We start from the raw sequence: 12198 nt of genomic DNA, 5'->3' as shown, positions 1-12198 counted from the left end.
CCATCACCACCATCACCTGACTGTCGAAGGGAGAGGTTGCGCTGCTTCTCGCTCCGCCGAGCTCGCCTCGCCAGTCGCGCCCAACTCCTCCCGTGCGGACGTGCGTGCACGAGCCGCGTGGCTCATCATCGTCGGTGATGTGCTGACCTGCCGCGCTTCATCGTGAGTCCCTTGCAGAATTTTCCCGTGTGACGGGTACGCCCAGTCCACTTGTGCACTGCCAGTGTCGTGCCCCAGCCCGACACCCGTGCCACGTCCCCGGCTGTGCCGTTCCGTGCGCGCATCGCGAGGACAGTGCTGTGCGCGCGACGCGCGTGCTGTGTGCTCGCGATCCGAGCGGTCGGCTCCTGTGACGCGCGGTTCGCGTGTTGCTCGTCGCGCCGTGCACCATGGAGGGCTTCCGCAGGCCCGGAGAGCGCCCGCCGCGCGCGGGTCATCGTCGCAGCGCGAGTGCATCCCTCGCGACTCTTGTGCCGGTGACGCTGCAGGCGTCGCGTGAGCGAGGGGAACTGGAGGTACGTGCCGCCGAAATCGTCGACGAGTGAATACGAAAACAAGCCACCCCCACCACCCAAGCAGCCGCGGCTGCCCAACCCGCGGCCGCACCCGACATCACCGCGGCACACGTGGCGCCGGCGGTGCCTTCCCCCCAGGCGAGCCTTCTCCCCACGGCGCAAGACGCCGCCATTGCTGACATGGCCAGCACCCCGCTGCTAGAGTGTATAGATAATTGACCATATTCTAGTACACTCTACCGCTGCCCACATCAGACGACGAGCAGGCAATGGACTCTTCCTCCTCGCGTAAACGCTCCCGCGAAGCGGAAAGCGAGGAGGTACCGTCGCCCGGCGCAAGCAGCCGCCGACCAACTCCTCCTATAAAGAATAATCAGCTCATCCAATTTTGCTAAAACAGCCAATCGGCGCACGCCTGAAAGCGAAAAAAGAAATTTCACCTAGGCGAACGTTTCAGAATACGTCCCCTGTACACGGTCGAGCCGCCCATCGCCGCAAGCCGCACCGCCCTCGCGCCGTCCGCTTAAAATGGCCGCTCTGACGACACGAGAGGAGGGTCGCGAACTTTTTCCAGCATGCAGCATGTATGCGGCGACCGCACAAACATGGCGCTGGTTCGAAGCGAAGCGCGAGGCCTAGGCTGCTGTGGCAGTTTGTCAGTTTGTTTTTTGTGGGTTTTTTGGGATCATTGGAAGAGTTATCGAGCACTCGCAGAGATAGTCGTCGAACGCAGCAATCCGCTGTACCCTGCCTGACCTCTTCAGTGCGTGCGATCGTCAACGGCAACAGACGGAAATGTGTTTACGCGAAGTTCGGAAGCAATGAAACAGGCGATTTCGTGTGTGTTGGGCCGTATTTCGCGTGTGCAGTACCCGCAGTACATACACGCGCATACTAAGCATGACACAAGCTTGTACATGCATTCAGTACACGCCAGGATGAAAACAAGTGCGATCGCCCACCTCAGCGTATGGTGTGCCTAGGTGTTGTGTGCGCGCACTTCATCGCTGCGAAGCGCGTACGTGTATGTGCATTGTGCAGTGCTGTGTTTTGTTTTTTAAGAAGTGACGATACGGCCTGTAGCGATGAGCTTTATTGTCGCGTCATCGCAGCCATTCGTAATGTGCTGTTCGTGCCTGGCTTCATGTGAGCTGTTTTGGGGGCTGCGATGCGCCTTGGTGATCGTGAACATGTACAGAACGTTTGAGTGCTGGGGTTCTTTACGAAGTGAAGGGTACTGTTACGTATACGTGCAATGTGTCGCAGTGGTACTAGGCGTATAAGTGTTCAGTTTTGTGCGATGTGCATATGCTCTGAAGTGAACCGTGCATACAGAACGGTTTGTACAGAACATTAGACCCAAAATTCAAGGATGCCGAAATTCAAGGAGGCGGGAACAAACCGTACTTGTACACATATATTAAAAAATAATGAAACCTCTTTCTCCTTAGCCGAACTTTCTTGTAGCTAAGCAGCTGCTGAGTTGGACACACACTACAAGCTATTTAGGGTGCTTTTTATGCATGTGCTCTGAAGTAAACACTGCAGAAGCACTGCTGGTCGTTCGTGCTCTTTGCATCTCAGTATAGGTATTGTATCAAACCAGCTTTCCTTGCTTTGTACATGTTTTATTTGTTTGCAGTGTTGTCTCTGCACATTTTAGTCTTTACGATGAGGGCAGGCTAGGGAACAGCTTAAAAGTTATATCACTGCTCCATGTATTGCAATTATTAATTTTGTGCTAGGTGTCATGTGCTGTAATGTAAACAATGCAAATATGCCTCATGCTATTTTTTGCGGATGTGACGACACAGCAACGCACCTGCTCTGCCACTGCCCAACCTTTCATGCTGAACAATGTGCTTTGCGAGTTATACTGCATCTCAGTAGGTCCTTGCACCACTGAGGCAGCTACAGGGCTTCTTAGCCAATAGGAAAGTTGAATGCCCCTCAAGATGTGTTCATCCGTGCTGCGTCAGCTGCTCAGCGTCTGCTTGCCATCCTTTCGATACATCCGCCACTGTTGGTGCAGTGATGCAACAAATGTTCCTATGTTGTAACTATATAAGCTGCGTTTCCATGAATGCTACTGTGGGGCTTCGCTTCATCGACACGCTATCTGAGCAGTTCAATGCAGCCTCCTTAGCCAGTTTTAGTAAAAGCGAACCCCCTGATGAATGTTCACATGCACCGTGCTATCTGCTCAGCGCATATTTCGCGTTTGCTCACCACTATCATTACATACCATACTAGAGCAGAGTAGGAAATTAATGATGCAGTGAACAATGAAACCTTCGTAGCATTCTGCATCGTCAATGCATCACCATCGCTACTGCTGTGGTGCCATCTGCTAAATAGAAGTCAAACCACTTTTACTGCCTGTGTAGTCCTAGCAGTGTCAAAACAAACAGCTGATCTCAATAACAACAAAAAATACCTAATGCTTTGTCCTCAGTGTGAGATGAGACTAGGCAGTGATGGATTTTGCCATTTATTTCTTGCTGTCAGGGCCTACAGCTAGTAAAAGTGCAAATTGGGATTGGATTGAAGTGGGTGGTCTGGGCTGCATGGGTGGTGCCATGTTGCTGCGTAATCACGGTTAGTGTGGCTACTAATGTTACCAGTGCTAACCGCCACAGTAATTCATAGTACATGATGGGCATGCGAGAAGGGCCTAACATCTGTGAATCTTTTGTGAACGTCACCATGTAGCCTCGCCAAAGGACAACAGAAAGCTAGGCAACAGGACAGACGTAAGGCGTGGAATTGACGAGGGAACAATATTTAGCTTCATGCACCTTCGCAACGATCCATCTCCTTACATTAATTATCTGCCATCATGTCAACAAACTCATTGAAGTTCGACTTGTCAATATAACATGGATGTATTATGCCATTGTCATGATCAAGAAAGGTGCATCAGGTGTTTTACAAAAAAAAAATGGAGTGTTTCTTATATGGGAGTAGACAAGAGAGAAAGGTCCTTTGCACGCTGGTCGAGTAAAGAATGCCTCTGTACACGAAGAGCAGGTCACCTACTTGTACTACACATTCTTTGCTTCTATTTCGGCTCCTATTACATCGTTTTAAAGAATTCTGGTGGTAGAATACTCCTTGGAAGACACTTTACAACTTTTATAGTATAACTAAAACTTTCCACAGGGCCCTGGCGAACAATCCTCTTAAATTGCTGAGGGGCTCATCAAGGGGTTGTACAAATTAGATGACTCATTTCTACGTAAACCTCACATTGACAAGCTTTGCAAAAATCTCAGCAAGGCTTGTTATATTCTGCTCAAGTGCTGAAATTGTTTTGATGCAGAAACCCTTCGAGAAATTTATTTCAGCTTGTTCCATAGCCATCTGTGGTACTGTGTTACATCTCGGGGCCATTCATACATTGAGCCAACTATAAAACTTCGAAAGAGGGCTGTCCGCTTTATGACTTCCTCACATTACAATGCTAACACAACACCGCTCTTTCAACGTGTACACATTTTACCGTTTACTTCATTACTAAATTTTTAAACTCTTGTAATGGTTAATAATAGCATCGTTACTGACTACCCACTCTCTGCTACCAACTTTACCGAATCAGGACGCTGTACACGCAGTGCACTAAAACAAAATTTTCTGGTTCCAAAGGCCTGTCACGTGTGTGGTAAACGGAGAACTTGAAGTGTTGGAGTAGTCGAGAGGAACGTTCAGCCCCACAGAAGTTAGAAATGCAGCTAATTTTCAGAGATAATTAAAACTGCATTTTCGTGATCTTCTTTCGTATGTTTATTAATACATTCACCGCTTCCCTTTTATTTTTCTGGTGCATTTTCCTTTACTTGTAGATGTTCAATGATACCATTTGCATTTCGAAGATTCTTTGTATTGTATTCTCTAATTCTTCTAATGTAAAGTGCATATTATTGCTGAGTTTAAGTACATGTGTCTGTGCTAAATTAATTGCTTTGCTTCCTCTACATAGTTTTGTTATGGATCGCAACTAGCCTCAAGCTAGGGATCCCAATGTATTTGTTCACATTATGTTTTACCCTGTACTGTACGCAAGAAATAAAGTTTAATTCAAGCAAACATTTTTCTCACAGGGCCCCCTGGCCTGGAGCTGCAGCCCCCTTAGCCCATAGGTTAATCTGGCCCCAGTAGTAACTAGTATCAAAAATGCAAGTTATGGCTCGCCATCCCTTTTATCAGGTTAACATTGATTTGCACAGCAGAAATCCTAAAATTCATTGCATGCAGAAAACAGCCTTAGATCAAAGGACGCAAGTAACTTGTGCCCTCAAGAACCTAAACCTTGGTTGGGGTTTTCTGGAATGAAAGCAGTTTAGGTACCTTAGTCTGAAACTATTTTGCTTGACTGCAGCATTTATCATGGACGCGAAGTGGGTGTTGTGACAGAAAGCCGGTGTGCACATACAAGAAAAAGTACTGCAATGCCGCTCAAAAGTGTTCTAGGTGTATTGTGCAAAACCACAATTAATGTACAGTAATGACATGACAGTGGTCATAACTTAAAGCAACGGTTCATTACAGATGGGGTACACATGTATGGTCACATAAACATGATGGTGCAAGTTTGACATATAAATGATAGTCCCTTTTAAGATACAAATGGCATGGTGACATACTGGGAATCAATGCTTGTTATTTCTTTATTCCCAAAATTATCAGTTGTACAATACTTGTGCCCCAATACAATGACGTATCTCTGAATCACATGTCACATCCTATCTGCCCTGTGAAATACTTTGCCACATTAAATGGAAATATGATATACATAATCAGTTATGGATTTTGCATTAGTTTTATGCTGTTTCTTGCAGTCTTGTCTTTCATGAGTACTTGCATAATGTGGAAAAGGGTACCTTGACATTCTAAATGTTATCTATATATGACCACACAACTCTTATTTTTTCCTGATCAGAGGAGGCTCTCGTGTCATTATATTAACGGAACTTCTTTAACAATGAATACGCGGCAGGTACTTGCATGTGAACAAGTGTATGTAGCCTCCCTAAAGGCAAAGCACGTTGACGAAAGTATCTTTCAGTCATATTGGCAACAAAACTTCCCCATAAGCGTTTTTTCGCACGAAAGGTGACCACACATCTCTTGATCTAGCAGACTGATCTTTTATGCTATAAGTCTGTGCTGTTTTCCTTGCAACGAGCAGTTTTACATATGTCTACGACACGTAGGCCCTTCATCAGCTTTTCTTTTTTTTTCTGCAACTTTGATGTTTTCTTGGGAACAATATATTGCACGTTTTGAAAGCTAGCCATTCAGCAGCCATTCTTTGTTGGAAAGCTTCTTTGCAGCCAGGCTCTAAAGTTGTTGAGACTATTTGTCGATTTTTTTTTCACGTAACAATTAGTAGTCCTGCATTTAAAACTTATCCTTTGTCCCCAATATCTAGCTCTCTTCTTGCACGAGTTAAGGTGTGGTACCTAGTTTAATTATATGGAAATAAATATTGCTACTACAGGTACATGTGTCGTTGTATGGCTATTGAATATTTGATACATAATATTTTATTCAATTCATATTCAAAAACATTTACATTCGCCCACCTTTACTCCTTGTACAATGCACAAAGAGGCACCCAAGCCACAGTGGTGCTTAATGAAGTCTCATTTTCGAGATACTATTTCCCAAAGTGTAGGACGAAAAATAAGTGGTACAACAATGCATTTTTACACCGAGTTTGATGGCGCATATCTCCAAACTGGCGTCATTCTGGAAATTCGTCTTAAGTGGATACGCCTGACAAGCTCACCGGCTCCAATTCGTAAATTGCAATATGTGTCAAAGTAATTAACTAAGAAGTTCATTAGTCAATTTTGTTAATTAGCTCAATCTGGGTTTTGATTTCTCATGTTACTAATGTCCGCCTCATCGAATAACCCAGCTCAATGATAAGAATTATGCTACCTGCCACAGACGATTTCTAAAAAATCTCTAAATCTTAAAAATGAACACCCTGTATTACACTGCGGCGCTTCAGCGTACCTGCTACGCTGTTGCTGCGACAAATCCCTAGTTCATTGCCTAAAAACGAGTGTGTTCACATGCACGCGCGGTCTTGCAAGCTTTCGCTAGCACATCTACAAAAAAAGTGCCATCGTGCCGCACACAACCGAGTACATAGCGATGTATGTTGTTACATTATGTGGTAGCAATGAATTTAAAAAAAAAGAAAACGAAAAAAAAAAAGGCACAGGTAAGATCACTGCACAGTGTTGAAAGGTGGGTCACCGCGCCAACGCAACACATGCAGTTGCAGAACAGAATGTGACAGTGCAAGAGTCGCGTTTTCGCCGTGACACGGAAGCTTGAACCCACGTCGACAAAAATATGCCAATGTCGTCTGCTGTTGACGATAGTTGCTGACTTGGAACATCTATGCCCGCCTCTCGACTGCTAGCTCTCAACAGACGTCGCATCCCCAAATCGGTGTGTGGATGCCGGTACTACATGCGAACCGCTCGAGCTAACTAATCAGAAAATTAACTAATAAGAAAACAAACGTAATAACAAAATCCTGGCTAGGGCCAAACTTTTGCTGGTCGCCAGCACACAAACGCTGCGACCGCGCTGTTGCCAGTTGCTGGTTATCTGTTTTGCCCGCCAGAGGGCGCATGCGTATCGCACCGCTCGAGCGTTCCCAGCCTGAATCGAATTTTGTGCCCGGTTGCTGCAACCGCCTGTGTGCGGTGCGGCTTGCGGCTATGGGCGGCTCGAGCGTGTACAGGCCATTATTTAGGAGGCGTTGCGCCAACCATCCCACCCTGCACGGAGAGGAAGGACGACGACGGCGCTATCTCCCAACACCCAGGAGAGACGGCCACCTCCTCGTCTCCGCCCACGGCTCAAGATGGCGCTCCCGCCGATCCGCCGGCTGCGACGGCTCCCCCTGCTCCCCGCGAGCGCCGCCCCTCGGACGCCTGGCGAACCGTCAGCTCCCTCCCTGGATGAGAATGCCGACAGATGGCAGCACCTGTCTGGCGTTCTCATCAGACACCCCGTCCGTGTCTGATGCACGTCCGGCTCCAGCTCCAGCTTCCACGGCTGCCACGACATCGACGCTGACCATCGTGTGAACCCGGGGAGGGATCGGATGAAGAACACGGTACTGTGGCAACGAAACGCTCGGCGTATGCAATCGCCGCTGAACGGGCTGAACTAAGCCTAACGTCGCTGCCACGCTGGTTTGGATTCAGCGTCGGTGACAATGGACATGTGGCGACACCTGTGAGCAAAGCAACCAAGCGTCAGAGCATAGCCTTTGAAAGGACACCAAGAGCTGGCGTTACTAGTCCTGTCGGCTGCCGGGGGCCATCCATCCAGCGCTGCTATCCACCGCCGCCGCCTCTTCCCGCCGGCCCCCGCGGCACCGGTCCCGACTAAACTCCATTCTCCCTTCCGTCCATTCACTCGCCCGTCCCCCACGGCAATGGCGAAGCGGGCGAGGAGGAAGGAGTGAGAGGAACCGATGGTGCGGTGTGACATGTGTCTGAGATGGGCCTACTTTGATGAGACGGACTTCCCATGCACAGATGCGGCAGATGCCACTCCCTTTGTATGCAACTTTTGCAACGCGGTGGAGACGCTCGAGGCAAACTGCGCGCATCGGAGAAGGATATGGAGTTGCTTCGAGGAGTCGTCCAGGCGATGAAGGAGCAACTACATGTACTCCATGCCAAACCTGCTCCAGCAAGTGATGCCTCCACCAAGAAGCTACCACCCCAGGAACCCCACAAGGTTGCCGCCCACAGCTGTTCTTCCCAGGCTGACATGAGTGCATCGACTGCATCGCAGACTCATCCAGTGGAGGTCCGAGCTGGAAGTTCATCAGCCGAAAGTAGAGTTCTGCAATATCCAGTCACCACAACCACCGCAAGAGCAGCCTAACGCCGCTGAGGTTGTCATGCAGAGTGACGAGGATGCAGGGCTGAGCGAGGACACCTCTGGCCATGCTCCCGGCGATGCGAATGATATTAACCAACAAGCTCGTGGCACAAGCGGTGTTGGGAGGACTGGGAAGCCAGGACACAGGACCGATGCCGGAACCAACGGGGTCGGAGCTGACGGCCGATGTCGCACCAGCACCCACAACGCTGACCGACACCGGAGAAGCAAAAGGCTACTTCCAACTCCGCACCCGAAGTCCTAGTCATCGGGGATAGCAATGCTCCGCGTATTGCGGGATGCGCTCCGACGAGTATGGGGAAGTAGGGTGCTCGTGGACCTAAGGTTCCAGCGCAAGCTGGCGGCTGACAAGTTGCAGCATCTGCTCCGGCGGCAAAAAGATGGAGAAATCCACGACGCGGGACTCGTAGTCTTACATGAGGGGATGCATGACGTACTTAGAGGAGCACAACCTGGCGATATTGCCCAGACTATCCGGGAGACCGTGGCCCCATATGCGAAGAGACTGATGATTTGCTCCATCCCCGAAGTCGAAACAAGAGGCAAGGCAATGCGGGCAAGAGCAATGCTTCTCAACACTGAGCTCGGAAAACTGTGTCGAACGCTAAAGGCAACGTTTGTTGACCTCTCCGGCATGCTAGCAGGGGAAGGACGGTTAGCCCAGGACGGTATTCATTACCTGGCAGCCACAACGCACCATGTTGCGACCCAGCTATCCCAGGCAACACGTCCTTTTTTAGGACTGCAGGAGCCCCAAAGGATCAGAGGCAAGCCCAGTCACACACCACGGCGTAAGACAGGCCCAAATGTGCCCTTGCCCGCCCTGAAGCAACAATCCTCGCCCCCGGACCCTCCTGGGACAGCAAACGGGACCCACAATGTGCACCCGAGGGAAACCAGGAGCGAGGTCCAGGCCCCTCTCCGGCGAACCCTCTACGAGCGCTCCCAGCCCGCCTACATGATGAACTCGCCACATCTGCCAACCCTGAGCACTCCACCGTGTCCACCGAGGGCGAGTTCAGTTCCAATGACATGGGTACCGCACCAGGCACCACCCATCCTGCAATGACCCCATGGCAACCACTCAGCCACAGTGCAGGCCCTGACCTCTTCCGAATGGTTGGAGACATAGTCCGCCAACAGGTGGCGCTGCAGTGGCCAATGCTAACTACAGAGGCGACCCGAACGACCGCGTAGAGCGTAGGCTACGGCCCCGTAGAATTCGGCATCGACATCGTCATCCCCACTGCACGCGCAAAACCACGCAAAATGTGCTTTGTCTCCGAGACCTTTTTTATTTTTAATTGGCTTTCTTTAAATTTCCATTTGGCTTGCTTCGGTAACCCCTTTTCATTTATTTCCTACTGGCCTTATACCTGCCATACCTCTCTGGTGGTGCGGGTTTGCCCCATTTTATTTTTTTTTTCAACTCCGGGGCAAAGAAAAAGCCCCTCGGCGCCCGGTGGAGCCTTTCGTGGTGTGCCGCGCCTCGAGCTCGCAGCGGCACTTTCGGCGCGCCCCGGTGTTGCGGTGGTAAAGGTGAACCACAAGCGCAACATCGTGGCCGCCGACACCACCACCCAGGCGTGCCTGGAGGAGCTGATGGCTGTCACCGAGCTCCACGGCATCGCGCTGACTGCCCGGCTGCTTGCTGAGCGCGGGAGAAGCACCGGCTTCTTGCATGGTGTGGACGGGGAGCCTACAGACGAGGACCTCCTGAGGGCCATCTAACATCCCGGTGGTGTCTGCAGCCAGGCAGGGCAACACCGTCACGATCCGCTTCGCGGGGCTGGTCCCCCCTGAACACGTGAGCCTCTTCAAGCTCGGGTTCAGGGTGACGCCAGCCAGGCCCCATGCGCTGCAGTGTCGGCAGTGCGGCCGTTTCGGTCACGTGCTGGAGTCCTGCAGGTGGCCGATGGGTTTCATCTCCTGCGGCAACAGCCACGCTGCAGGCTCCCCATGCCAGACGGTTCGCTGCGTGAACTGCAGTGGGCCCCACACAGCAGACACCCCCGCCTGCCCCATGTGGCAGCAGGAACGCCGGGTCGCCACCATCATGGCCTCCTCCACCATAGCGCTCTCCAGGCGCGCGGTCAGAGCCGCGGTTCGTGAGGAGCGCGAGGCGGAGCAGACCTTGACACCCCCAGTGCGATCATTCGCGAGCGTGGTGAAGGGTGCCCCCGCCCCCATGCGAACGCCCGGTACCAGCCCCACGAGCCCCCCCGCCGCCAGTTGCCCGAGTCTCCGGTGGCCCCCACATCTGCTTCCCCCCTGGCCCAGTCCACGGTGGACCAGCTGGTGGCCAACCTCCTCTTGACGATGCAGGCAGTCAGCTCCATGCTGCCAGCAGACCATCCGCTGCTGGGCATCTGCCTGCAGGCAGTGGCAATCCCGACAACAGTCAACCAGCATGGCTGATCCTGCACCAGCCACAGCAGGGAAAGGCCGCCGCCGCCCGAGTGTTCTCCAATGGAACTCCAACTCGCTGCGACGGCGGCACGCAGAGCTGTGCGCACCTCCTGCAGTGTGATTTCGACGTCCTCGCACTGCAGGAGGTGTACGCTGTGGCCGAGGACCTGCGGCTTCCTGGCTACACAGGCTACTCCGGCGGCACCACCTGCTCGACGCAGAGCTGCAAGGACGCACCCTGCCTGGAGGGTGCCCACAAGAAGGGGAAGCCGAGGACGGCTATCTACGTCCGCAGCAGCCTGGCCCACACACTGATCCCAGTCTCTGACGTCGTAGGCGGCGCCATGGAGTGCTGCACTGTCACGGTACGCCTTGACAGGCAGGACACGACAGTGGCAAGCGTCTACGTTCGTCCTGGGCAACAGTGGGACCCCTCCAGCCTGGCGCAGCTTGCAACACGCCTCGGCGGGCAAGCAGTCCTATGCGGTGACTTCAATGCCCACCACACCGACTGGGGCAGCCGCAGGTGCACCCGCCGAGGCAGGGACCTCTGCAACGCCATCAGCCGTGCTGGCCTGATGGTACTCAACGGAGGACCCACCTACGTCCACCGTGGGGTAAGCACAGCCATCGACCTTTCCCTCACCACCGAGCAGTGCTCCTACGACTGGGCTACAACTCCCGACACTTGGGGCTCTGATCACTTCCCGATCTTGATCACCCCCGGGTGTGGGAGAAGGCCGAGGTCACAGACATACCACGTCACAGACTGGTCCCTGTTCAGGAAGCGCTGCAGTGAGCTGGACGATGGCTGTGACTTCCTGAGTGCCATCATGGAGTGCACCCAGGCAGCCACAGTCCAGTGCTCTGCTCAACCGGACACCCCTGCCCCGGATCTCCTGCTCAACCTCCGTGCGTCCAGGCGCCGCGTGGAGCGCCAAGCAATCCGGACGGGCAACGCAGAGCACTGGACAGAGTACAGGAGTGCGGACGCCCGTTGCAGACGACAGGCCAGGCGCAGAAGGAACCAGAGCTGGGGGAGCCTCTGCGCCACCATCGAGGACCGCTCTACGGGCGCCCTGGCCTGGCGCCTCCTAAAGTCTCTGACCGGCAGGAGGGTAAACCGTCACCTCGTACTCGCGGTGGCTATTTCGCTGGGTATCAGTGAGGCGGCACTGGCGGAGTTACTAGCTGACCACTTCGCCCCCCCCCCCCGGCCGCCCTCACTGCTGCCACCCTGCCAGTCGGACTTCCCCCTGCCAGCCCGCCTATCTGCCTGCTGTAGCTGGAAGAAATTTCAACTAATGGAGCCGGCTCATACACCTGCAGT

Source organism: Dermacentor silvarum, chromosome 7 (genome assembly GCF_013339745.2).
Source record: "Dermacentor silvarum isolate Dsil-2018 chromosome 7, BIME_Dsil_1.4, whole genome shotgun sequence".
NCBI lineage: Eukaryota > Metazoa > Arthropoda > Arachnida > Ixodida > Ixodidae > Dermacentor > Dermacentor silvarum.
Note: the sequence above shows the minus strand (reverse complement) of the source record.